This window comes from Ziziphus jujuba, chromosome 5 (genome assembly GCF_031755915.1).
Source record: "Ziziphus jujuba cultivar Dongzao chromosome 5, ASM3175591v1".
NCBI classification, from domain to species: Eukaryota; Viridiplantae; Streptophyta; class Magnoliopsida; order Rosales; family Rhamnaceae; genus Ziziphus; species Ziziphus jujuba.
In genome coordinates, this window is record NC_083383.1 from 5,249,446 (window position 1) to 5,274,042 (window position 24,597).

A 24,597-nucleotide genomic window follows, 5' to 3' on the forward strand; every position below is an offset into this window, starting at 1 on the left:
GGAAGGCGGACATAGAGGCGATCAGTTTGATCTATTTCTTTATTTCATTGTGAACCATATGTTTGCAACAAAAGGTATATAATTTTCTCAATTCCAATCGATCAGGCGTATTATGTCAATTCTTTTGAGTAATATATCTAGAAATGCCCATTGATTTTTTATAAACACGGTTTTGAACACAAGCGGTACATTCCAAAATAACTATTACTCGTACATCTTTACCCTTGGCCATGAACCTCCTTTGGGATTTTGACTGACTCCATTTTTTTATTTTCCAATCTAAAGGGAAGAAGAAAGGAACAAAAAACAAAAAAACAAAATAGAAGTTGCTAACTCGAAATAAAATTATGAAAGATTTCCTTTCAATTTCAATCAATCAATAATCACTATAATAGTAATAAGAAATATAATGATTTCTAACTCTATTTAATTTACACTTTATAATAAATACAAATGGCTGTACAGTATTTCATTTAAGTATCTTGTATGATATTGTTGCTACGGCCATCATATTTCCATTAATAAAAATATATATATAAAGAAAAGAAGGAGAGGGATTAGTCACATATATTTGATTGTATCTTTAATCTTCTTCCCCCCCCCCCCCCCCTTCAATCTCACTAACTAGAATGAAAAAAAAAGGAAATATCAATGCATCCAGAAATAAACGATTGATCTCTATCAATAAACCCGCTAAAGACCCGAATCATAGAGGACTTACTACCAGTGCCACGGAGAGGTATGTTTTTAGATCTTGCATTGAAAATGCTCATTCTTTATTTGTTATTGTAATTTTATTCCAAAATATATTACGTAATGGTAATACACATATGACCTGATGTGTATGTGTAGTTAATGACTAGCCACTTGTATTTGTAGGTAGAATCCCTAATTGAAATTGAAATGTATGACTTGACTTGAAATGTACAAAGATTCAGTACAGTAGGCAGTACAGTAGATAGTTGATATTCCTTTACTTAAAACAAAAAAATAAGTCCCTTTTTACTTCTACCTAAGAATTCCCAAAAGATATTCAATTTTTTTATTTTTTTTACTTTACGGTGGGTTTTATCTTTACTTAATACGTATATAATATAAGTCTTTTATTATTATATGTTATATGATATATGAGACAAAAAAGAAGAAATAGCAAGATAGTTTATGTATATTAATGGAAGAAATAAATATGTGGAAAACAAGACAGAGATTCTCTACAATGACACTGTAGCCAATTGAAAGGGATGAAGCACAGCTTTGGTAGCACGTTTGTTTTGGGTACAAAATGTCACGGGTTCAAATCCTATCATCCCTATTACTTATAGGCAGTAACGAGGGATCAATTGAAATTGATTAAAATTGGATCTACTAAATCAATCTTTAATTTTATTATAATTTTTATGATAGTATATACATGCAGGACAAATTGGGTCAGAAAATTATTTTTGTGATAATAGAGCGCTCCTAGTTCCGTTCGGTAGAACGTGGGTCTCCAAAACCCGATGTCATAGGTTCAAATCCTACAAAGTGTGATTATATTCTTGTTATTTGTATGGTTGAAAATTACACTGAAATACTTGAACAGAAATCTTAATTTGACCTCCTACAGATTAAAGAAAAAGAAAAGAGGAGGTCAATAAAAAAAAAAAATAGATGTTAATTAATCAAAGGTCCAATTGATCACCACGTCTGTATTGTAAATATACAGTTATGAATAATCCAGGCAAGGTAATAGGAATTGGACCTAAGACAATTCCAAATAGAAAAACTTCAATCATTTCAATTTCTTTGAACGGAGAAAATATATCTATTCTATCCTTAAATATTAATCCGTGTTACCCATGAATCTCAATGACCAAGAATTGGAAATTGACCGGGCAAGGAACTATAAAATATATGAACTACCACTGAAAGGTTTTTTTTAAGGAATGGTTCATGCAATTAATTTCAAATAAGTCGTATTTTGTTTAGACCGATAAATAGAGCTGAGGTTATAGTCAAATCTGCTAGTAGAAAACCGAAATAACTAGTTATAGTAAGCATGAAGAGGATAAATTTATACATATGTTTATAAAGCACTTCCCTAAGTTTCCATTTTTGAAAGATATGAGGATAAGCAAAAATACCAATTGAAAGGATAAGTTCAATTTAAAGATTCAGCAATTATTATAATTATAGATGGTACTGACAAAAATAGAGTAACATAGGTAAGAAATCAATTCATCATCTAGGACATCTACCCCTCCTGAAAGTTGGAATCAACAGATTCCTTGAGCAACTCTTGAGTTAAGTAAACTAGTAACTAATAGAATAGTAATTAGAACAATAATAACCAATATATATCTATAGTATATAGATATAGAATATTAATTATTATTATAAATATTTTATTATTATAAATATTATTAATATTATTAATATTAAAGTAATAAACTTTGTTTTAGAACTTCATTCAAAAAATGAAAGTTTCTTTGAATGACTATGGAAAAAAAAAAATGAGAAAAATTTTTATAGTTTAATCTTTTTTTATTGTATCGACTAATCCATTTTTTTTTATAATGGTAAGTGATCTTATCTTGTAATGAAAATGCCTTTTATTTATATTTACTTTAAATTGAAATTGAACTGATTAGATTCAGCAGTAGGTTCATTCACATAATCTATTGAATGAAAAGAAAAAAAGTCTCGTATGATCAAATATTTTGTCTTTCCATATTACATAGCCCCATCCTTGTAATTAGATCAAGAACAACCCCTTCTTTTGGGTCTAATACAACACCAATGCATATATTGCGAGTATTTGTTTTTATTTTTCTTTTTTCTTTCTTTGAATACTATCTACCATTGTTACTTGTTACTGGACAAGTAACCAATTCCCAAAAATGAAAAAAAATAAAATTCCTACAAAAAACATTTTTCCAACCAAAAAAGTATTTTTTTAAAATGGAACATCTAATTGAATCTTGAGAATATGATAATCTCCTTCATATGTTATTGGAAACCAAGGAACCATCAGATTCACATTTTACCTGATCCTCAATTTTGAGCCTAAAGCCAATAATAGAGAAAACACTTATGATGTGATTCCGCCCGAACCCACTTAACCGAGAATTCGCTGGGGTGCTAACCCGACACGGATGAAGACCAAGCCAATCACAAGAGCTCAAATTAAGAGATTTAAGGACAACCTAGGAGCATTTATACAGGGGGTAATCAATTCTCAACAGAGCTTATCCATACTTGAAGATACAAAGCCTATTCTAAGCATCCAAGTGGTGGAAGCCGATACGGACCCGGGTAGCAGTTTTGGTCCAAATATGGACAACGGGCAGTATGAAATGGTTAAAACTAGCTATGGATTCAATACATATGTCTAAGAGGATATGGAATCAAGTCAAGGCAGCTTCAAAAGCATTCAAAAAGGGGTTGAATGGACAGCTTCAAATTTGGCCTTTTTTTAATGTATTTTGTGCTGGCTTTATTGTATTTTGCTAAGTTGGCTTTTTCTTTCTCTTCCAAGCATGGGAAATGTGTGGGACTTCATATTCAGCTTATTTGGCATCCTAAAAAGCATATTGAAGCTGATTTGGAGTTCAAATTGATCAAAGATTGGTCAAAGTCAACTTAGTCAAAAAGCTAGTATTTTGGTTTCCTAATTTGATTTTGCCTTTTTGTTTTAGGAAATTAGTCTTTTATTTTGATTTTCATTTATTTATTTGCTGGACAAATAAGTTTAGGAAAGTTATTATTTTAGTATTTCAATTGTAAATTAATTAATTCCTAATTCAGAATAAAGGAATTAATTAATCCAAATTAGATTAGGAAAGCAGTGAGAATTTCGGCCACCATAGGAAACTACTTGTATGGCTGGTTTTTCTCAAAAATAAAAAATAAAAATAAAAAATAAATTCAAACAGATAATAAAAAAAAATGATGTGATTCCGCTCAAGCCCACTCAACCAATAACCCGTTGGGGTGCTAACCCGACACGGATGAAGACCAGGCCAATCACAAAAGCTCGAATTAAGAGATTTAAGGACAACCTGGGAACATTTATACAGGGGGTAATCAATTCTCAACAGAGCTTATCCATACTTGAACATACAAAGCCTATTCTAAGCATCCAAGTGGTGGAAGCCGATACGGACCCGGGTAGCAGTTTTGGTGCAAATATGGACAACGGGCAGCATGAAATGGTTCCAACTATTTATCGATTCAATACATATGTCTAAGAGGATATGGAATCAAGTCAAGGAAGCTTCAAAGGCATTCAAAAAGGGGTTGTACGGACAGCTTCAAATTTGGCCTTTTTTTTACTGTATTTTATGCTGGCTTTACTGTATTTTGCTGAGTTGGTTTTTTCTTCCTCTTCCAAGCATGGGCAATGTGTGGGACTTCATATTCAGCTTATTTGGCATCCTACAAAGCATATTGAAGCTGATTTAGAGTTCAAATTGGTCAAAGATTGGTCAAAGTCAACTTAGTCAAAAAGCTAGTATTTTGGTTTCCTAATTTGATTTTGACTTTTTGTTTTAGGAAATTAGTCATTTATTTTTATATTTATTTATTTATTTGCTTGACAAATAAGTTTAGGAAAGTTATTATTTTAGTATTTTAATTGTAAACTAATTAATTCCCAGTTCAAAATAAAGGGATTAATAATAAAGGAATTAATTAATCCAAATTAGTTTAAGAAACCAGGAAAAATTAGGCACTGTCCTTTTCTCTACTTTCCTTTTCTCTACTTTCTTTTTCTCCACACTTTGAGTCTGGTTTTGAATTAATTTTTTTAGGGTTTTTGCTTTGTAATCTTAGCCTATTTAAAGGCTTATTTTTCAATAAGAATGAAGCTTGACTTTTATACAGAAAATCATTTTTGAGATTTAATTCTCTTTGTTCTTTTGAACAGCTAAAACACCATTAGTGAATGGGTGTTTTAGTTTGGCTTATCAATAGGCCTTCCATCACCTATTATGGCATCTTCATTATATACCAAGGTTTCTAATCACAGGTTGGTTAGGGGTCAAGGTGACCATTAGAACTTGAACATAATTAGATCCGGGCTGATATAATACGGGTTTAGGAGTAGGTCGTCCTAGGTTCGTATTATTTGGTATCAGAGCCAAATTTTGTTCAGGTTTGATCTATTTTTATTTGCTTTATTTATTTTTGTGTTAATCTACAATTTTAGCATTAGGTTAAGGTTGCTTCTATCATCATACACGTTCTGCATCATTAAAAAAAAAAAACCAAAAAAAAAAAAATTCATTCCTAGTTGAATTAGGTTTCCTAGTTTTATCGCATTGTTGTTTCCTAGTTTGTTGGTTGTTTTTCATCATTGTTCTTGTTAATTTTGGTTTTTGTTGATTTTTCTTTGCTGTTTTAGTCTTAAATATTTGCATTCATATATTCAAAAAAAAAATAAAATTGAAGAGTGGGGTTTGCGGAATAAAAATAAAATAAAAAGTTGCACAATTTGAATTTTTGATTGGGAGGTCACGGGTTTGGTGTTTGTTTTTGAGTTGGAATTGCAATTTTGGTAATTATCCTTGCTACTGCAGTTTTTTATGTTCTGTGAGTGGAAAAAAAAAGAAAAGAAAAGAGGTAAAGCCGAATAAAAAAAAAATTCGGGTTTGTTGAATTTGGTGTTGAAATTTGAGTTTGGGAACTTGTTTGATTTGGAGATTTGATTTGTGATATTTTGAGTTTCTGGAGAATTGTTTTATTGGATATTTGAATTTTGGGTGCTTAAATTATTTGGATTAAAATTAGTTAAAGGATTTGATACAAAACTTGAATTACAAGAACAATAACCAACACTTTTCTATATTTTTGTTCTCTTTGATTCTTGTTCATATTTGAATTTCTTTTTCTAGAATTTTTTTCTTGAACTCATAATCTATTACCATCTGGTCTAGTTCTTCAAAATTCCAAAGTTTTCTCATTAATTTGCTTTATTTTGCCTAGAAAGGCCGAAAACTAGGATTTGTTAATTCCTTCGGTATTGTTTACTTTTTGCTACTGTTTTGTTGGTAAGTTTAATTAAAATATACTTGTGATCTAACTGCTGTTTTGTGGGTGTTTTAATTAGAACTTTGAGATAATTCATTGAGAGGAAAAAGGCAAGAGAGTGTTAGCACAAAAGAGAGTTGAAAGCCGAAACTAGTGTGCAAACACGAGTGTCGAGTTCTTAATTGAGTGAAGCACATGAGGGAGTGATATTTGGTGAGAATTTATTTTATTTTGCATTATTTATACAAACATGGCAGATTCAAGGGTGAGAAGAGGAGATCCACCTTTGAGAATTAATGAAGAAGAGTCCGTAGGATTCCATGGTGGTTCCTAAGCTTCGAGGAGTGGTGAACAAACGGACATGAGGGCTGTCTTGGAGCAACTACAGCGGATGAATACTCAATTTGACCATTTAAATCAGAGGATGAATAGGTTAGAAACATCCCAAGGAGTGACGAATATAAGGATAGATGCTCATGGAGGCCGAGGTCGAGGTCGAGGAGGCCGTGGGCGGCCAAGAGAGGAGTTTGAGGAAGAAAATGTTGGAGATGATTTTGAAGAAGGAATGGATGAAACACTTGCTGTCCAAGAGAGGCTAGGCCGTGGGAGGCATAGGAGAGATGATGTAGATAATGATCTTGGCAACATCAAGGTAAATATTCCACCATTCATGGGTAAAAGTGATCCGGAAGCATATTTGGAATGGGAGGAGAGAATGGAGATGATCTTTGATTGCCACAACTATTCGGAGGCCAAGAAGGTGAAATTGGCAGCATTGGAGTTTGGTTATTATGCACTTCAATGGTAGACCAATGAGCAAAATACCCAAAGAAGAGTTGGTGATGACTTGATTACTACATGGCGACAAATGAAAGGAGCCATGAGGAAGCGATTCATACCAACACACTATCATAGATTGTTGCACCAAAGACTCCAATCTTTAACCCAAGGAAGTAGTACCGTGGAAGACTATTATAAGGAGATAGAGATGATCATGATGAGATTGAACTTGAATGAAGATAGAGAAGCAACCATGGCAAGGTGTCTTGGTGGTTTGAATCGTGAGATAGCCAACCAACTAGAATTGCAACAATATATGGAATTGGAAGAGATATTGCTTGTGGCTATTAAATTAGAGCATCAATTCAAGACGAGGGGTGTAAGCTCATGGTTTGGAGGTGTTTCCAAGAGTGGAAGGTCCAATTTAAGTGGATGGAGGAACAATTCCATCTATGAAAGCAAGCCAAAGCCGAAAGTCGGAGAAGAAAGTTCAAACCGGCCAAAGAAGGAGACTATAACCGAATCTGTCCAAGCACCAAAGAATGAGGTAAAATTAGATCCTAAACCTTCTAGAACTCATGATGTTGTTTGTTTTAAGTGCCATGGACAAGGACACATTGCTGGTCAATGCCCGAATAGAAGAATCATGGTATTAAAGGGCAATGGCGAGCTAGAATTAGAAAGTGAAGATAGTGAGGATGAAGCCAAGCAAGAGGAGGAGGACTTGGCGAATGAACCCAAAACCTTGCAAGCATCCAATGCTTGATTAAACTTGTTTTCTAGGAGAGTACTTGCTGCATACAAAGATGAGGATGAAATTTAAAGAGAGAACATCTTCCACACCCGATGTGAAATTCAAGGTAAGATTTGTAGTATGATTATTGATAATGGAAGTTGTACAAATGTAATTAGTAACACTGTAGTTGATAAATTAGGCTTAGCAAAATATTAAACATCCAGAACCTTATAGATTACAATGGCTTAATGATAGTGGTGAAATAATAGTGAATAAACAAGCAAAGGTAAAATTTAGTATAGATAAGTATGTGGATGTTGTATTGTGTGATGTTGTACCTATGCATGCTAGTCATATTTTATTAGGGAGGCCATGGGGATTTGATAAGAATGCCATATACTATGGGAGAGAGAATTCCATTGTATTCAAATTTAATGGGAAGAAGGTCAAGCTGGAGCCATTAACCCCAAATGAGGTATTTAGAGACCAACTTCAAATGTAACAAAGGAGGAAAACCGAAAAGCTCAAAGAGACGGCTAGTACGGCACCAATGGTTACACCACCTACCCATGAGGTCAAGACCAAACTTACTGTCCAAGGTAAGTATTCTAAACTCAATGGTGAGGGGAAAGACAAAGACAAAACAGAAGGAGAGAAATTAAGAGAAAAAGCCGGAAGTGATGATAAAAAGAGTGTGTCCAAAAGAGAGAAAGGAAAAGAAAGAAAGGGAAGAAAAAGTAAATTTTTTTTTTTTGAGTTTTGGGGATGTTAATAAGGCTATCCTGGGTAAGAAGCCATTGCTGGTTAGGAATTATAAAGACATTAATTTTAAAATGCTTTTCTTGTATAGAACTTTATCTGCTTTATTGAAAGCTTTACTTAGTGGAAATTTTAAAATTTGGGAGATATTATTTGCTAATATTAAAAAGTGTGATGAACTTGTATTTCTAGTATTTGTTGTGATAGTGTTTGACCCAGGAGATTAGGTTTGGCTGCACTCAAGAAAGAAGAAGTTCCCCGAACAAAAAAAGTCCAAGCCTATGCCACATGTGGACGGATCTTTTCAAGTTTTGGAGCCGAATAACAAGAATGCCTACAAGCTTAATTTACTGGTTGAGTATAGCATGAGTGCTGCATTTAATGTTGCTGATTTAACTCCTTTTGCTACAGGTGATGATCTTGATTTGAGGACAAATCCTTTTCAAGAGGAGTGGAATGATGTGATTCCGTCCGAGCCCACTCAACCGATAACCCGCTGGGTGCTAACCCGACATGGATGAAGACCAAGCCAATCACAAGAGCTCAAATTAAGAGATTTAAGGACAACCTGGGAACATTTATATAGGGGGTAATCAATTCTCAACAGAGCTTATCCATACTTGAACATACAAAGCCTATTCTAAGCATCCACGTGGTGGAAGCCGATACGGACCCGGGTAGCAGTTTTGGTACAATATGGACAATGGGCAGCATGAAATGGTTCCAAATATTTATGGATTCAATACATATGTCTAAGAAGATATGGAATCAAGTCAAGGCAGCTTCAAAGGCATTCAAAAAGGGGTTGTACGGACAGCTTCAAATTTGGCCTTTTTTTTATGTATTTTGTGCTCGCTTTACTATATTTTGTTGAGTTGGCTTTTGTTTCCTGTCCCAAGCATGGGCAACGTGTGGGACTTCATATTCAGCTTATTTGGCATCCTAAAAAGCATATTGAAGCTGATTTGGAGGTCAAATTGATCAAAGATTGGTCAAAGTCAACTTAGTCAAAAAGCTAGTATTTTGGTTTCCTAATTTGATTTTGACTTTTTGTTTTAGGAAATTAGTCTTTTATTTTTATTTTTATTTATTTATTTTCTGGACAAATAAGTTCAGGAAAGTTATTATTTTAGTATTTCAATTGTAAATTAATTAATTCCTAATTTAAAATAAATGAATTAATTAATTCAAATTAGTTAAAGAAACTAGGAAAAATTAGGCACTTTCCTTTTCTCTACATTCCTTTTCTCTACTTTATTTTCCTCCACACTTGAGTCCGGTTTTGAATTATTTTTTTAGGGTTTTTGCTTTATAATCTTAGCCTATTTAAAGGCTTATTTTTCAATAAGAATGAAGCTTGAATTTTATTCAAAAAATTATTTGTGAGATTGAATTCTCTTTATTCTTTTGAACACCTAAAACACCATTAGTGAATGAGTGTTTTAGTTTGACTTATCAATAGGCCTTCCATCGCCTAGTGTGGTGTCTTCATTATATACCAAGGTTTCTAATCACAGGTTAGTTACGGGTCAAGGTTACCATTAGAACGTGAACATAATTAGATCTGGGCTAATATAATATGGGTTTAGGAGCAGGTCGTCTTAGGTTCGTATCACCTTATATTACAAGTACTAGTACGGGCACTATAGGAATTTGAGGTATTTTCTATTGAATAGTACATAATTCTACATGGGCAAGCAACAAGAAAAGAAGAAAGAAATTATCTAACACTTCATTTCGTTATGGATTGTGAAATTCCATTGCTGTGTTAGAAGAAGGATAGCTATACTGATTTGGTATACTCTAAAGACAGCCTTTGTACAATATTGATGATCTCACAAAGAAAAAATTCAATTTTAGTAAATGGAAATTTACTGATTTCAACTTTTAGGGAATTGATCCCCCTTTGAATGTACAAGAATATGCGGAGCTTAACATGTCTGGAAGCATAGGAGAATGTTATTCTGCTGATATTATTACCAGTATTCGATATCGGGTCATTCATAGCATTATTATACCTTCCCTATTCATTGTGGGTTGGCTATTTTTCAGCACGTTTAACATACGATGTATTTGGAAGCCTTCATCCAAATGAGTATTATACAGAGAGCCAACAAGGAATTCCATTAGTAACTAGTCGTTATTGATGAATTTAGTAAAACTTTTTAGGAGGCCCCAATGACTATAGATAGAACCTATCCAATTTTTACAGTGCGATGGTTAGCTGTTAATGGACTAGCTATACTTACCATTTCTTTTTTGGGGTCAACATCAACAATGCAATTCATCCAACGATAAATATAATCTGAATCATAGAGCTACCACACAATCAAACCCGTACGAAAAAAATTAATCATACCAGTCTCTGCTGGGGGTTATTACTCATTTTTGTACTTGCTGTTTTATTTTCCAATTATTGCTTCAATTAAAAGAAGATAAGAGAATAGTAAAAATATAGTAGGAATTCTCTTATCTCATTGAGAAGGATATAATCTTATAATTATCTATGGCTGTTTATGTCTCTAGCATGATGCCCTAGTGAAATGTGGAGGAAAATAGGAAAAATGGCCAATACTATCGAAAGGATTCCTCTTTGGCTAATAGGTACTGTAATTGGTATGCTTGTGATCGGTTTAATCGGTATTTTCTTTTATGGTTCATATTTTGGATTAGGTTCATCCTTTGAGCAGTCGGATGAACCAACTTGTAGACATGACATGAAGGCATAAGAACTCAATGGTGCCCCTTTGAATCAGACAAAGAAAGAGGGGGTAAGCCTGTTGAGTTCTGAATAATCATAATAGTTTATTTGTCTAAATGGTAAAAAAAGAAAAAATGGATAACTTTTTCCAATGTTTCAAAAAACTCTGTTTCATTTTTTTATGACTTTTTTGGAAAACTCACTTCATTACTTGATTTAGAACATCTATTCCTCGATAGTATCCAACGATACTTTCAAAAATCACGAAGGAACCACTCTATTTCCTCTTTTTGGATGACACAACCGAAATTATATCTATTTTTGATAATAATTTTTCTAAGTTCATTGAAGAAGTTCTACTTGCTGACTAAAGTTTCCTATATTTTTTGTTTGTCCACTATCACTACTTATGTTCCTCTCATTTCTTTTATACTTTGGTTTATATTCTACGCTTATTTATCTCTTAATTTTTTGTATCCAATTGAATAGAAAACTATTGATTCATTCTATGACATTGAAATCTGACAATATTGACATAATCATGCTGCTTCAATTTGGATTGAAAAAACAAAGAAATAAAAAACAAAGAAATAAACCTCTCTTGGTTTTGCCTCACTTCAGATGGTCTGATTAGATTATCTTTAAACCTAACTAAATCTAAAGAATTAAAGAAAAGGACTTTAAAATTCTATTTATTTATTTTTAGTTTTTCTATATTTCTATTCGATATTATAAATAAAATTCTAAATTAGAATTAATTATAAATGAGAATATAGAATATTATATAAATTATTAAAAATTATTCATATTTTAAGATTCTATAAATATTAATTTTTTTCTTTTTTATATTATAATTATAATTATAGGTTTTAGGTTTATAGGGCTATACAAACTCGAACCGTAGACCTTCTTGGTAAAACATATCAAACTTATTATTATCAAAATGATTTGAACTGTTTCAAAGACCTAACATGCATTTTTGTGCATTGGACTTCTTCGTTAACCAATATAAATATCGGTTAGTCTATCATATTTTTTGAATGACAAAAAGATAAAAAGATGGCTCCATGTGCTTCGATTCATTATGTGAATTCCATGTTAGAGAATCATCACAAATTGTTAGCCATAAACAAGCCAAACCCGAGGCCAAGCCTAATGCCTTGGCCGAGAAGCAACTTCCTTAGTTTGTTTTGTATTTTGTTTAGGTAGTTGATTAAATCATTTTGTGTGGTATTCTAGGCTAGATAAGTTGGTGCACAAAGACACCAAAATGTGTTATTTAAAGTGTTTTATCCAAAATCAAGGTTTAAGAAAACTAAGCACCTTGATGACATGGAAAGCACCTTGGTGACAAGGATGATGACATGGAAGCTACTTGGTGACATGGAGCTTCATCATTCGGCCTCTCTCTCATCCGATGCATGGAAGGACATGTGTCATCATGCATGAGGACTACTTCAACATGAAGCACCTAATGAGGCAGCAACACTTGTCAACAAACCATGAAGCATGTGGCAAAGTTACTTTACACATGTGTTTTGCTTCACCAAGAAGGACTTGTTTTGTATTGGTGTTTAGAGGTAGCCATGGTGTGCTTTCACACCTATTTTGTATGCTATAAGTATGTATTACATCTAAATGAATGTATTGTATTGAATATTTTGAGAAAATACCTTAGTTCCCATTTTGAAACCAAGAGAAACACAAACCAACCAAAACTGGAAAATTTTCCAGCAGCTTAAACAAAGCAAGCCGAGAACATCTAAACTCTGAATCAATTTCCAAACATTTAAAACCTTGTTCTCTTTAGATTAACCTTGCCCTAATCCTTTCATTCCAATCCGGGAGCACTACCAAAGTGTTTCAAAAAAGGGTTATTCTGACGTAGGTCTGCTTTAGGCCTAGATCAACTTAAGTTAAATGGAGTCTCTATCGCCCCGTTTAAATCAAATATCAAACTTTATACACCATAAAGTTCATAAGATAGAACAAAAAGATAATTTTTTTGAGGTCATTATACTCATTATCCCTAGCATTGCACAAACAAGGTATTCACCTTATCACTATCTCAACTTAATGATGGGTTCTATATTGGCGCCTACATGGGCGCTCGAATCTGAATCAGACCAAACCATTTGTTAGGCTATTGTTCTCTTATTTTGTTCCCTAAACTTCATAAAGTAAGACATCCATTTTTCAATAAGATCAAATCTTTTGATTCCATGATGGATTCCTCTGAAAAACATTGGCGCGCATGTAAACGAGGTTCTACCTAACTGAGCTATAGCCCTTATGCTTGTGATACATATTGTATCATGTAGATAATTTCTTATCAAGATGAATATTGTTTATAAGCAATACCAATCCAACATCATATCTCTTTGATTCATTTGATTGGTATTGCTTATAAACAATATTCCATTTATAATCTATCAATGTGATAGGTCACACTTGTTTTTCTTTGTGATGATAAATGACCTACTTAACTCAGTGGTTAGAGTATTGCTTTCATACAGCGGGAGTCATTGGTTCAAATCCAATAGTTGGTAGAACTTATTCGATACCAGCGTAAATAGTCTCTAATACGTTTTTCTACTCATACTTTTTTATTGATTTTGTATCTTTTTCATCCTGCTCTATTTATCTATTTAATTTCGAATTAAATATTTTTTTGTTTCACTAGAAAGTCGATTCTATTGGATTATATTTTATTCTTATTCAATTTCAATGGCAGAAGTAAACAAATAAGGTGTATAAAGAGAACTTCTGTTATACACCTTATTTTTCTTATTCGTGCCCACCACCTAATTATGATATCACATTGATAACCTTTACTCGTGGCCTAGCTCATCTGAGAGTGAGATTTGCTTTAATTGTTTGTCTCTTGCCTTCAGTTTTACTCAAGTTAGCTTTCGTTATTTCAAGAGTTTGCTGAGCTTTTTGTGGATCAATGTCACCACCCTTCTCCATATCATTTACTAAAATAGTGATCTCATTATTGCCTATTCTAGCAAAACCACCCATCAGAGACATCGTTAACCATTGCTCGTTAAGGCGTATTCTCAAAATACTGATATCTACAACGGTGATAATAGGTGTGTGGTTTAGTAATATGTCGATTTATCCACTATCAGTACATAAAATTATTTCTTTCACTTTTAGATCCCAAACAATTCGATTCAGGGTTAGTACATAAAGATTTAAGGTCATTTCTTCAATTTGCTCTCCGTTTCTAAGTTCGTAGCCTTTGCAGTAGCTTCATCGATGTTACCTACCAAATAAAAAACCTATTCAGGGAGACCAGCTAATTTGCCATAAAGGATCAATTTAAATCCTCTAATTGTTTCTGCTAGACCAACATATTTCCCTAGTGAATCGGTAAATACATCTGCTATGAACAAGGGTTGTGGTAAGAAACGCTCAATTTTTCATGCTCTTGCTATAGTTAAGTGACCTTCTTCGGATAATTCATCCAACCCAAGGATAGCTATAATGTCCTGAAGTTCTTTGTAATGTTGTAAAGTTTGTTTAACTCTTTATCAGCTTTGTAATGTTCTTCACCAATGATCCAAGGTTGAGCATAGTTGTGGTTGAATCTAAAAGACTTATTTGATGTGATTCTGCCCGAGCCCGCTCAACCGATAACCCACTGGGGTGCTAACCCGACACGGATGAAGACTAGGCCAATCACAAGAGCTCAAATTAAGAGATTTAAGGACAAGCTGGGAGCATTTTATACAGGGGGTAATCAATTCTCGACAGAGCTTATCCATCCTTGAAGATACAAAGCCTATTATAAGCATCTAAGTGGTGGAAGCCGATACGGCCGCGGGTAGCAGTTTTGGTGCAAATATGGACAACGGACAGCATGAAATGGTTCCAACTCCTTATGGATTCAATACATATGTCTAAGAGGATATGGAATCAAGTCAAGCCAGCTTCAAAGGCATTCAAAAAGGGGTTGTACGGACAGCTTCAAATTTGGCATGATTTTTACTGTATTTTATGCTGACTTGACTGTATTTTGCTGAGTTGGCTTTTTCTTCCTCTTCCAAGCATGGGAAACGTGTGGGACTTTATAGTCAGCCTATTTGGCATCATACAAAGCATATTGAAGCTGATTTGGAGCTCAATTGGGTCAAAGTCAACTTAGTTAAAAAAGCTAGTATTATAGTTTCCTAATTTGATTCTACCTTTTGTTTTAGGAAATTACTATTACTTTTAGTTTTTATTTATTTATTTTCTGGAAAAATAAGTTTAGGAAAGTTATTATTTTATTATTTTCATTGTAAATTAATTAATTCCTAATTCAAAAAAAAAAAGAATTAATTAATCCAAATTAGATTAGGAAAGGAGTGAGAATTTCGGCCACCATAGGAAACTACTTTGTATGGGTGGTTTTTCCTAGGGTTTTTAGGGTTTATTTTGTTTCTTTAAAAGCCTATTTAAAGGTTTATTTTTCAATAAGAAAACAACTTTGATTTGATTAAGAAAATACTTGTGAGATTGAATTCTCTTTGTTCTTTTGAACACCTATAACACCATTAGAGAGTGAGTGTTTTAGTTTGACTAATCAATAGGACTTCCATCACCTATTGTGGCGTCTTCCTTATATACCAAGGTTTCTAATCACAGGTTGTTTAGGGGTTAAGGTGACCATTAGAACTTGAACATAATTAGATCCGGGCTAATATAATACGGGTTTAGGAGCAGGTCCTAGGTTCGTATCATTTGGTATCAGAGCCAAATTTTATTCAGGTTTGATCTATCTTTATTTAATTTATTTGTTTTTGTGTTATTCTACAATTTTAGCATTAGTTTAAGGCTGCATCCATCCCATACACGTTCTGCATCTTAAAAAAAATATATATATAATTGATTCCTAGTTGAATTAGGATTTCCTAGTTTTATCGTATTTTTGTTTCCTACTTTGTTGGTTGTTTTTCATCATTGTTCTTGTTAATTTTGGTTTTTTTTTTTTTTTTTTCTTTGCTGTTTTAGTCTTAAATATTTGCATTCATATATTAAAAAAAAAAAGAAAAAAAAAGAAGGGTTTGTGGCAACATATTTAAAAAAAAAAAAAAAAAACTGCACTTTTGTTTTTGTTGGAGGCCACGGGTTTGGTGGATTTTTGGTGTGGAATTGCAATTTGTGGTGTTTATATTTGCTACTGCAGTTGATTTATGCTCTGTGACTGAAAAAAAATAATAAATAAAAGAAGAAGAAGAAAAAGCCGAATTAAAAAAAAAAAAAATCAGTTTGTTGAATTTGGTGTTTGCTGGAAATTTCCTTGAACTGCTGCATTGTTGACTATTTGTTACATATTTGGAGTGCTGGAGAATTTTTTTTGCTGCTGGATATTTGGAATTTGAGGTGCTTAAATTATTGGATTAAAATTAGTTAAAGGATTTGATACAAAACTTGAATTACAAGAACAACAACCAACACTATTCTATATTTTTGTTCAATTTGATTATTGTTTGAGTTTGAAATTCTTTTTCCTAAATTTTATTCTTGAATCCTTAATCTCTTACCATCTGGTCCAGTTCTTAAAAATTCCAAAGATTTCTCCTTAATTTGCTTTATTTTGCCTAGGAAAGCCGAAAACTAGGTCTTGTTGAATTCTTTCGGTATTGCCTACTTTTTGCCACTGTTTTGTTGATAAGTTTAATTAAAACATACTTGTGATCTAATTGTTGTTTTGTGGGTCTTTTAATTATAACTTTGAGATAATTCATTGAGTGGAAAAAGGCAAGAGTGTGTGAGCTTAAAAGATGGTAAAAGCCGAAACTAGTGTGAAAACACGAGTGTCAAGACCTTGATTGAGTGAAACACATGAGGGAGTGCCTTTTGGTGAGGATTTATTTTATTTTGGATTATTTATACTAACATGGCAGATTCATGGGTGAGGAGAGGAGATCCACCTTTGAGAATTAATGAAGAAGAGTCCGTAGGATTTCATGGTGATCCACGAGCTACCGGGAATGGTGAGCAAATGCAATTGAAAGCTGTTTTGGAACAATTACAGCGGGTGAGTGCTCAAGTTGAGCATAGGAATCAAAGGATGGGAAGGCTTGAAGTTTCCCAAGGAATGCCGAACACAACAAATAGGCAAGAATTCCATAAAGGTCGAGGTCGAGGACGAGGAGGCTGTGAGAGACCAAAAGAGGAATTTGAGGAGGAGAATTTCGGTGGAGACTTTGAGGAAGGCATGGACGAAACCTTTGCTGTCCAAGAGAGAGTTGGCCATGGAAGGTATAGGAGGGAAGAAACAGATGACAATCTTAGCAATATCAAGATCAACATCCCACCCTTCATGGGAAAAAGTGATCCCGAGGCATATTTGGAGTGGGAAGAAAAGATGGAGATGATATTCGACTGCCATAATTATTCGGAGGGTAAGTGTAACACCCCGTCCCGAATCGCACCGGAATCCGTGCACGTTGACCGTTGACCGTTGACCGTTGACCAAAGGGGTCAAAAGTTGACTTTTTGACTCGGTGGGAATTTCGAGTTGACCAGGGTACCGTGGCGAAGTGCATGACGCCCTGAGTTCGTAGACTAGTAGCACGTCGAAAACGGAGCTACGGTTTGAAAGTTATGGGCAAAACAAGTTGAAGTGTAAACTGTCTAAAAGGTGCCGGGAGTTGACTTTTTCTTGTGATGTAATTGTGAGTTGACTCTTGTATGGTTGTAAAGTACTCGTCGATACGAGTTCATAGACTAGCGGCACGCTTAAATCAGACATGTGGTTAAAAAGTTATGGACGTTTGAAGTTTACCGGATACCGTATTATTTTAATGTTTTTGTGTCGTGAACAGTGAAATGCCACATGTCAGCTTCTGAGTGGTCCACGTGGCATGAACAGTGTCACGCAGGGTTTTAATTTTGAAAAACTCTCGGGGAAGAGAGAGAAAGAGAGAGAAGAGAGAGAAAGAGAGAAAGGAGAGAGAAAGAGAGAGAGAGGACCCGCCGGCCGCCGGTCATTTTCACTTTTTTCCGGCCTAGTTACTGTACATGCGCCGGCCAGCCAGATTGCCCACCTCATTTCCGGCAAACCTTCCAAATTTCACGGCGAACGGCCGCCGGACGCGCCCGGATCGGACGTCCGAAGTTTGGCGGCGATTTTTCTCCCTCCACCGCCGGAAAATACTGTTCCGGCGACGGTTGCCGGTGACCGCGGCGGCCCGCCGGAAAATACTGTTCCGGCGAGTACCCGAAAATTCCAGCCAGCTCCAGTCCGCAGTGTTCGACCTCCTGAACCCAAATCCGACTTCCGTTTCCACCAATTCGCGACGGTTTGGGAGAATTGCGGAGCCGAAACTCGAAAAGCTTCCCGATAAAATTTCGACCCCGTCGGGTACGATCATCGAAAATTAAGACCGGATCTGTGATTAGCATCACTCGAGCTTCGATTCGGTATATAACTCGTAAATTCTAGATATCGTTTGTGTTTTGACCCCCCGGGTACCGGGTATTATTTACCCGAATAAAATATTAATTTATTTGACTGTCTGTGAATTTTGTTCTAGGAGCACCGGTGAGTCGTAGAATTGATCCCGTAGTGGATCATGGGTTAATTGCGTGCTCCAGGTGAGTGACCCACCTTCAAATTAATTTTGGGGAATTTAATTGATGAATATATTATGTGTGAATTAAATATTTGGAATTTAATTTCTATGTGCCAAATATTTATTGGATTTATTGTAGAATTATTTATGAATTTATTGGATTTAAGAAAATGCGAATTCTACAAATTTATGCCGTGTGGAATTATTTTATGGTTTTGAGGATTTTGAAATTGGTGTGGTTTTAATGGTAAATTTTTGGGCACGATTTGATTTTCAAATATTTCAAGGAAAATATTTGGTTATGTTGGTGATTTCAATTTTTATGAAATATGCCCATAAAATATTATGGGATTTGATTATGATATTTCGAGAAATTATTTATGCTTGGAAAAAATGTGGATATTTGAATTGATGGATTTGGGAGTTGGTGGATTTGAAAATCATGGGATTTATGGTATTAATTATAAGGAAGTTGTGGAGAATTTCCCGGTTCAAGCGGATGGATTATGCCCGCTATGCTTATGAAAAATGTGAAATTTGTTTTAAATTTATGGATTTTATGATTTTTAGATGCACCGTGCACGTACTGGTGTTCTGATTATGTGATATGGTATATGTGATATGGTTAGTGTGCACACGGTTGTGATTAGCGCGCAGGTGGGTGTGATTAGCGCGCAGGTGATGTGATTAGCGCGCAGGTGGGTGTGAGTAGCGCGCGGTTGATATTATGAGGGTGTCCTGTGGATGCCATCGGAGAGGGCGGCCACCCCCCTTTGGCCGGGACACCAGGTTAGCAGCGGCGCAGTGGGACGCCACGCGACCGTATGCCGGTTTCTTTCTATAACCTCCTGTCTGGCGGTACCTTGGGACGCTGGGTACTGTTGGCGCCACTGGTATATAGTGGGTGCATCAAATGATTTTCAGAACTGTGTTTTAAAAATAAAATGTTTGGAAACTGAATTGGAATTAAAAATATAATTGTTACCGCTTCTGGTATTTAATTGATGTCTTGGTTTTCGGGGAATATGGATAAAGGGTTTTGTGAAATTGTTTTAAAAGGGGAACCTTTCCAACTGAGAGAATTGTAAGGGTTTTGAGAGAAAATATTATTTCCAAATAATTATATATGGTATAGTAGTAGGGTCGCTCACTGAGATGATTAGCATCTCACACTCTTAAATTCCGTTCCTCTAGGTACCAGGTTGTCGGTGTTCATTCGGAGCGGACTCGATCTTCATCGCTGTTTTACTTCGTGAAGTACCCTGTTCTTCTTTATTGCAGTTGTACTATTTCTTTCACTCTTGTTGTATTTATTATGCATTGGATTACTGTATTTATTTTGAGGTGCTGAAATTTGTGGAACCAACTTGTAGTACTGTGGGAGGAATAAGGGGACAATTTTAGAAGTGTGTTTTCAGTGCAGGTAAATTTGTGGTAAGTAAATCCCTTAGGGGAGGCTCTGCCGAATTTTCCGTTGGAGAGTTCGGTAGGGTTTCCCTGGGATCAGGGCTGTCTAGGGTTCCGGGGAAGGAATTCTGGACGGGTCCTGACAGTAAGAAGGTGAAGTTGGCAGCAATGGAGTTTGGTCATTATGCACTCCAATGGTGGACAAATGAGCAAGGCACACGGAGGAGAGTTGGTGATGATTTGATCACAACATGGCGACAAATGAAAGGAGATATGAGAAAGCGGTTTGTGCCATCACATTACCATAGGTTGCTGCATCAAAGGCTTCAATCTTTGTCTCAAGGAAGTAGGTCCGTGGAGGATTATTACAAAGAGATGGAGATGCTTATGATGAGGCTGAATATGAATGAGGATAGGGAGACAACAATGGCGAGATTTCTTGGTGGTTTGAACCGTGACATTGCCAACCAGATTGAATTGCAACAATACTTCGAGTTGGAGGAGATGTTCCATGTTGCCATTAAGCTTGAGCACCAATTCAAGAGGAGGGGTGTAGGGTCACAGCTTGGAGGAGTTTCTAACAGTGGAAGGTCCAATTTAAGTGGCTGGAGGAACAATCCCATCTATGGAAGCAAGCCAAGGCCGAAAGTCAAAGATGAAAGTTCAAACTGGCCAAGGAAGGAGACTAGAACCGAATCTGTCCAAGCACCAAAGAATGAGGTAAAATTAGATCCTAAACGTTATAGAACTCATGATAGTGTGTGTTTTAAGTGCCAGGGAGGAGGACACATCGCTAGCCAATGCCCAAATAGAAGAAATCATGGGGTTAAAGGGCAATGACAAGCTAGAATCGGAAAGTGAAGAAAGTGAGAATGAAGCCAAGCAAGAGGAGGAGGACTTAGAGGATGAACCCAAAACCTTGCAAGCATCCAATGCCGAATTAAACTTGCTTTCTAGGAGAGTACTTGCTGCATACAAAGATGAGGATGAAATTCAAAGAGAGAACATCTTCCACACCCGATGTGAAATTCAAGGTAAGATTTGTAGTATGATTATTGATAGTGGAAGTTGTGCAAATGTAATTAGTAACATTATAATTGATAAATTAGGGTTAACAACTATTAAACATCCAAAACCATATAGATTACAATGGCTAAATGATAGTGGTGAGATAAAAGTGAATAAACAAGCCAAGGTAAAATTTAGTATAGATAAATATGTGGATGTTGTATTGTGTGATGTTGTACCTATGCATGCTAGTCATATTTTATTGGGGAGGCCATGGGGATTTGATAAGAATGCCATATACTATGGGAGAGAGAATTCCATTGTATTTAAATTGAATGGGGAGAAGGTCAAGCTGGAGCCATTAACTCCAAAGGAGGTATTTAGAGGCCAACTTCAAATGCAACAAAGGAGGGAAGCTGGGAAGCTCAAAGAAAAGGCTAGTACGGCACCAATGGTTACACCACCTACCCATGAGGTCAAGACCAAACTTGCTATCCAAGGTAAGTATTCTAAACTCATTGGTGAGGGGAAAGACAAAGACAAAACTGAAAGCGAGAAATTAAGAGAAAAAGCTGGAAGTGATGATAAAAAGAGTGTGTCCAAGAGAGAAAAAGGAAAAGAAAGGAAAGAAAGAAAAAGTAAAAATTTTTATTTGAGTTTTGGGGATGTTAATAAGGCTATCTTGGGTAAGAAACCATTGCTGGTCATGAATATTAAAGATACTTATTTAAACATGTTTTTGTTGCATAGAACTTATCTGCATTATTGAAAGCTTTACTTAGCGGAAATTTGAAAATTTAGGAGAGATTATTTGCTAAAATTAAAAAGTACGATGAACTTGTATTTCTAGTATTTGTTGTGATAGTATTTGACCCAGGATATTGGTTTTGGTTTCAACAAAGGAAGGAGAGGATTCCCGAACAAAGAAAGTCCAAGCTTATGCCGCGAGGAGATGGATATTTTCAAGTTTTGGAATGGATCAATGACAATACCTACAAACTTGATTTAATAGGTGAGTTTAGTGTTATTGCCACATTTAATGTTGCTGAGTCATCTCCTTTTTCTGCAGGTGATAATCTTGATTTGAGGACAAATCCTTTTCAAGAGGAAGGGAATGATGTGATTCCGCCCGATCCCGCTCAACCGATAACCCGCTGGGGTGCTAACCCGACATGGATGAAGACTAGGCCAATCATAAGAGCTCAAATTAAGAGATTTAAGGACAACCTGGGAGCATTTATACAGGGGGTAAGCAATTCTCAATAGAGCTTGTCCATACTTAAAGATACAAAGCCTATTCTAAGCATCCAAGTGGTGGAAGCCGATACCGCCCCGGGTAGCAGTTTTGGTGCAAATATGGACAACGGGCAGCATGAAATGGTTCCAACTCTTTATGGATTCAATACATATGTCTAATAGGATATGGAATCAAGTCAAGCCAGCTTCAAAGGCATTCAAAAAGGGGTTGTACAGACAGCTTCAAATTTGTCCTATTTTTTACTGTATTTTATGCTGGCTTCACTATATTTTGCTGAGTTGGCTTTTTCTTCCTCTTCCAAGCATGGGCAACGTGTGGGACTTCATATTCAGCTTATTTGGCATCCTACAAAGCATATTGAAGCTGATTTGGAGCTCAATTTAGTCCAAGATTGGTCAAAGTCAACTTAGTTAAAAAGATAGTATTATAGTTTCCTAATTTGATTATACTTTTTGTTTTAGGAAATTACCATTACTTTTTAGTTTTATTTATTTATTTTCTGGAAAAAAAGTTTAGGGAAGTTATTATTTTATTATTTTCATTGTAAATTAATTAATTCCTAATTAAAAATAAAGGAATTAATTAACCAAATTAGATTAGGAAAAGAGTGAGAATTTCGGCCACTGTACGAAACTACTTTGTATGGCCGGTTTTTCCTAGGGTTTTTAGGGTTTATTTTGTTTCTTTCAAAGCCTATTTAAAGGCTTATTTTTCAATAAGAAAAAAACTTGGATTTGATTAAGAAAATACTTGTGAGATTGAATTCTCTTTATTCTTTTGAACACCTGAAACACCATTAGAGAGTGAGTGTTTTAGTTTGACTTATCAATAGGACTTACATCACCTATTGTGGCATTTTCCTTATATACCAAGGTTTCTAATCACAGGTTGGTTAGGGGTTGAGGTGGCCATTAGAACTTGAACATAATTAGATTGGGCTAATATAATATGGGTTTAGGAGCAAGTCGTCCTAGGTTTGTATCATTATTGCAGGATAGATACCTTTGGTAGCCAATCCTCTTGATAATACGATAGTAACATCTAAATGTGCAAATGTTATGGCTGGAGCAGGTACATAAATTACTTGAATAGAATTTATGGACCCCTCTTTGGTAGAAGTAATTCTTTCTTGTAAAGAACCAAATTCGGTACTAAGAGTGGGTTGATATCCCATATTGGAGTGCATTCTACCTAACAAGGCCGATACTTTGGATCGCGCGTGGACAAAACAAAATATATTGTCAATATATAGAAGTACATCTTATTCATTAACATCTCAAAAATATTCGACCATAGTTAGGGCAGTTAAACCAACTCTCATACGCGCTCTCGGCGGTTCATTCATCCGACTGTAGACTACTGCTAATGTTGATTTTGAATTTTTTTTTTCATTAATTACTCCAGATTCTTTCATTTCTATGTATAGATCATTGCCTTCACGAGTACATTAACCTACTCCACCAAATACGGATAAGCCTCCATGAGCTTTGGCATTGTTGTTGATCAATTCCACAATGAGTATTGATTTGCCCATTTCCGCTCCCCTGAATAGTTATATTTTTCCTCCACGGCGATAAGGGGCTAAAAGATTTACAACTTTAATTCCTATTTCAAAAATCAATAATTCTGTATTCAATTGTATAAAGCTAGATGCAGATCTATGAATAAAAGATGTTGTGTGAGTATCTACAAGACTTAAATTATCAACGGGCTCTCGAAGCACATTGAAATTCATCCTAGCATCGCTCCACCGACTGGAACACTTAGAGGAACTCTTGTGTCAATGACTTCCATTCCTCTCGTTAGACCATCTATAGCACTCATAGCTACCGCTTTAACTCGATTATTTCTTAATAATTGCTGTACTTCACAAGTCACATTATTTTTTTAACCGACAATATCTTCTCCCTTAACTACCAGAGCGTTGTAAACATTAGGCATCTTGCCCGATGGAAAAGCTACATCCAATACCAGACCAATGATTTGAGCAATACGCCCCAGGTTGTTTTTTTGAAGTGTGGGAAACCCAGGACCAGAAGTAGTAGGATTGATTCTCAAAATAAAAGAAAAAAATGTCAAAATTTTTTACAAAAATTATTGAAATCAAAAATAAATGTTCGATAGTAAGTTAAGTTAATCAGTTAATTCAATACTTAATTAAGAAGTAAAAAATGGGCACTAGCACGCAACTTGCCACCGTTGAGTTTGGAACCCTGAGTAGACTGCCGGTGATAAGCCAAAGGAAGGTAAGGATAATGTCAAGTTATCATTCCCCTTATGCCCTGGGCGACATAAGTGCTACAATGGCTGGGATAAAAGGTCGTGATCTTGCGAGGGTGAGCTAACTCCAAAAACCCATCCTCAGTTC

The 24,597-nt window shown here is 35.2% G+C and overlaps 2 pseudogenes; both read right to left on the minus strand.

Annotated features, from left to right (window-relative positions):
- Positions 1-14,018, minus strand: part of LOC125420098 (photosystem II CP47 reaction center protein-like) — a 29,420-nt pseudogene extending 15,402 nt beyond the window's left edge.
- A 173-nt stretch (positions 14,019-14,191) lies between these two features.
- Positions 14,192-24,284, minus strand: LOC125420839 (ATP synthase subunit beta, chloroplastic-like; annotated as a pseudogene).
- Between the last annotated feature and the right edge of the window lie 313 nt (positions 24,285-24,597).